We start from the raw sequence: 4,931 nt of genomic DNA, 5'->3' as shown, positions 1-4,931 counted from the left end.
GAAAAATCCGCACTGGGCACTAAGTACTAATCCAAACATGCTCATATCATGATGACCAAAATTTTCAAGCGGCTGGGGATGGGCCCCCCCACATGCTTGCAAAGTTTGGTCCCCATCCGCCGAGCATGTTTGGGTACGATGGTATGGGGAAGACCCGGATTTTCTATGGCCTTTTCAACACCAACAGAATTGAACAATCCACACTGGGCGGCGCTGATTACTAACCCAAACATGCTCTAGTTGTGACCAAACTTTGCAAGCATGTGGGGGTGGGTCCCCTCCACATGCTTGCAAAGTTGGGGGTCCCCATAGGAGCATGTTTGGGTACGATGGTATGGGGAAGACCTGGATTTTCCATGCCCTCTTAAGCATCAAGAGACTTGGAAAAGTCTGCACTGGCGCTAATTACTAAACCAAACATGCTCCCATATGACCAAACTTCACAAGCATGTGGGGGTAGGTCCCTTCCAAATGGTTGCAAAGTTTGGTCCCCATCAGAGCATGTTTGGGTCCGATGGTATGGGGAAGACCCAAATTTTCCATGGCCTCTTATGCACCAAGAGACTTTAAAAATATGCACTGGGTGCTAATTACTAACCCAAACATGCTCCGATCATGAGACTAAACTTTGCAAGCATGTGGGGCTAGGTCCCCCCACATGCCTGCAATATTTGGTCCTCATCGGAGCATGCTAAGATGGTATGGGAAAAACCCGAATTTTCCATGGTCCCTCAAGCACCAAGAGACTTGAAAACTCCACACTGGGCGCTAAGTACTAACCCAAGTATGATCATATCATGAAATAAATTTGCAAGCATGTGTGGGTGGACCACCCCCCCCTCCCAAATGCTTGAAAAGTTTGGTACCCATCAGAGAATGTTTGGGAACGATGGTATGGGGAAGACCCACATTTTCCATGGCCTCTCAAGCACCAAGAGACTTGAAAAATTTGCACTAGGCATGCTAAGTACTAACCCAAACATGCTCCGATCATGACAGGGGGGGAGGCACATTCTTGGAAAGTTTAGTCCCCATGGGAACATGTTTGGGTTAGTAATTAGCGCCCAGTGTAAATTTTTCAAGTCTCTTGGTGCTTGAGAGGCCATGGAAAATCCTGGTCTTCCCCATACCATCGTACCGAAACATGCTCTGATGGAGACCAAACTTTGAAAGCATGTGGGGGGGACCCACTCCCACATGCTAAGTTTGATAACTGTCAGAGCAAGTTTGGGTTAGTACTTAGCACACCCAGTGCGGATTTTTCAAATCTCTTGGTGGTTAAGAGGCTATGGAAAATCTCGGTCTTCCCCATACCATCGTTACAAAAACACAATCTAATGGGGACCAAACTTTGCAAGCATGTGAGGGGATGCAACCCCACATGCTTGCAAAGTTTGGTCACAATATGAGCATGTTTGGGTTACTAATTAGCGCCCAGTGCGGATTTTTCATTCGTGCTAAGAGGCCATGGAAAATCAAGGTCTTCCACATACCATCGTATCGAAACATGCTCCGATGCGGACCAAACTTTGCGAGCATGTGGGGGGGGCACATTCTTGCAAAGTTTAGTCCCCATGGGAGCATGTTTGGGTAGTACTTAGCGCGCCCAGTGTAAATTTTTTAAGTCTCTTGGTGCTTGAGAGGCCATGGAAAATCCTGGTCTTCCCCATACCATCGTACCCAAACATGCTCTGATGGAGACCAAACTTTGAAAGCATGTGGTTGGGACCCACTCCCACATTCTTTGCAAAGTTTGATAACTATCGAAGCATGTTTGGGTTAGTATTTAGCACACCCAGTGCGGACTTTTCATATCTCTTGGTGCTTAAGAGGCTATGGAAAATCCGGGTCTTCCCAATACCATCGTACAAAAACACGATCTAATGGGGACCAAACTTTGCAAGTATGTGGGGGGATGCACCCCCACATTCTTGCAAAGTTTGATCACAATCCGAGCATGTTTGGGTTACTAATTAGCGCCCAGTGCGGATTTTTCAAGTCTCTTGGTGCTAAGAGGCCATGGAAAATTCGGGTCTTCCCCATACCATCGTATTGAAACATGCTCCGATAGGGACCAAACATTGCAAGCATGTGGGAGGCTCACCCCCACATGCTTGCAAAGTTTGGTCAGATGATCGAAGCATGTTTGGGTTAGTACTTAGCGCCTAGTGCGGATTTTTCAAGTCTCTTGGTGCTTAAGAGGCCATAGAAAATAAGAGTCTTCCCCATACCATCATACCAAAACATGATTCGATGGGTACCAAACTTTGCAAGAATTCGGGGGGCCCCACCCCCACATGCTTTGCAAAGTTTCTTCTAGATATGAGCATGTTTGGGTTAGTACTTAGCGCCGAGTGTGTAGATTTTTCAAGTCTCTTGGTGCTTAAGAGGCCATGGAAAATCTGGGTCGTCCCCATACCATCGTACGGAAACATGCTCCGATGGGGAACAAACTTTGCAAGCACGTGGGTGGGACCCACCTCCACATGCTTGCAAAGTTTGATCAGGATTGGAGCATGTTTGGGTTAGTAATTAGCGCCCAATGTGGAATCTTAAAGTCTCTTGGTGCTTAAGAGGCCATGGAAAATCCGAGTATTCTGCATACCATCGTACCCAAACATGCTCTGATGGGGACCAAACTTTGCAACCATGTTAGGGGGGGCCACCCCCACTTGCTTGCAAAGTTTGGTCATGATATGAGTATGTTTGGGTTAGTACTTAGCGCCTAGTGCAGATTTTTCAAGTCCCTTGGTGCTTAAGAGGCCATGGGAAATCCGGGTCTTCCCCATACCATCGTACCCAAACATGCTCCAATGGGGTCCAAACTTTGCAAGAATGTGGGGGGGACCCTTCCCCACATGCTTGCAAATTTTGGTCTCACGATCAGAGCATTTTGGGTTAGTAATTAGCACCGCCTAGTGTGGATTTCTCAAGTCTCTTGCTGCTTAAAGAGGCCATGGGAAATCCGGGGCTTCTCCATACCATCGTACCCAAATGTGCTCTAATGGGAACCAAAATTTACAATCACGTGCGAGGACGCACCCCAACATTCTTGCAAAGTTGTGTCATGATCGGTGCATGTTTGGGTTAGTACTTAGCGCCTAGGAGGGCGGATTTTTAAAGTCTCTTGGTGCTTAAGAGGCCAAGGAAAATCCAGGTATTCCCCATACCATCGTTACCCGAAACATTCTGCGCGATGGGGAACAAACTTTGCAAGCATGTGGGGGAGACCCACCCCCACATTCTTGCAAAGTTGGACCATGGAAAATTAAGTCTCTTGGTGCTTAAGAGGCCATGGAAAATTCGGATCTTCCCCATACCATCGTATTGAAACATGCTCCGATGGGGACTAAACTTTGCAAACATGTGGAGGGGACCTACCACCACATGCTTGCAAAGCTTGGTCACAATGGAAGCATGTTTGGGTTAGTAATTAGCACCGGTGCTGATTTTTGCAAGTCTCTTGGTGCTTAAGAGGCCATGGAAAATCCAAGTCTTCCCCATACCATCGTACCCAAACATGCTCCAATGGGGACCAAACTTTGCAAAGAATGTGGGGGGCCCACCCCCCACATGCTTGCAAAGTTTCGTACCCATCGAAGAAGGTTTGGGTTAGTAATTAGCACACCCAGTGTGGATTTTTCAAGTCTCTTGGTGCTTGAGGGGACATGGAGAATCTGGGTCTTCCCCATACCATCGTACCCAAACATGCTCTGATGGGGACCAAAATTTGCAGGAATGTGGGGGGCACCTACCCCCACATGCTTCAATAGTTTGATCACGATTGGGGCATATATGGGCTAGTAACTAGCGGCTAGTGCCAATTTTTCAAGTCTCTTGGTGCTTACGAGGCCATGGAAAATCCAAGTCTTCGAAATACCATCGTACCCAAACATGCTTTGATGGGAACAAAACTTTGCAAGCATGTGGGGGGGCCCCACCCCCACATTCTTGCAATGTTTGGTCATGATACGAGCATGTTTGGATTGGTACTTAGCGCCCAGTGCAGATTTTTCAAATCTCTTGGTGCTTAAGAGGCCATGGAAAATCTGGGTCTTCCCTATACCATCATACCCAAACATGCTCCGATGGGGACCAAACCTAGCAAGCATGTGGTTGCACCCCCACATTCTTGCAAAGTTTAGTCTCACGAGGACGATCAGAGAATGTTTGGGTTAGTAATTAGTGCCCAGTGCAGATTTTTCAAGTCTCTTGGTGCTTAAGAGGCCATGGAAAATCCGAGTCTTCCCCATACCATCATATGCAAACATGCTCTGATGGTGGGGACCAAACTTTGCAAGCATGTGGGGGGGACCCACATGCTTGCAAAGTTTGGTCATGATGATCGGATGATTTTTGGGTTAGTCCTTAGTGCCCAGTGCCGATTTGTCAAGCCTCTTGGTGCTTAAGAGGCCATGGAAAATCCGGGTCTTCCCCATAGCATCGTACTACGCAAACATACTCCGATGGGGAGCAAACTTTGTAAGCATGTGGGGGGGGGCCACCCGCACATGCTTGCAAAGCTTGGTCATGATCAGTGCATTTTTGGGTTAGTAATTAGCACCCAGTGTGGATTTTTCAAGCCTCTTGGTGCTTAAGAGGCCATGGAAAATCCGAGTCTTCCCCATACCATGGTATCAAAACATGCTCTGATGTGGGGACAAAACTTTGCAGGCAGGTGGGGGGACTCACCCTTGCAAAGTTTGATCATGTTCACAGCGTGTTTGGGTTAGTAATTGGCACCCAGTGTGGATTTCTCAAGTCTCCTGGTGCTTAAGAGGCCATGGAAAATCCGGGTCTTCCCGATACCATCGTACCCAAACATGCACTGATGGGGACCACTTTGCAAGCATATGGAGGGGACCCACCCTCACATGCTTAAGAGGTGCCTGGTGCGGATTTTTCCAAGTCTCTTGGTGCTTAAGATTCAA

The sequence above is a fragment of the Cibotium barometz genome, unplaced genomic scaffold (genome assembly GCF_041138505.1).
Source record: "Cibotium barometz isolate CiBa-2024 unplaced genomic scaffold, ASM4113850v1 ctg512, whole genome shotgun sequence".
NCBI classification, from domain to species: Eukaryota; Viridiplantae; Streptophyta; class Polypodiopsida; order Cyatheales; family Cibotiaceae; genus Cibotium; species Cibotium barometz.
Note: the sequence above shows the minus strand (reverse complement) of the source record.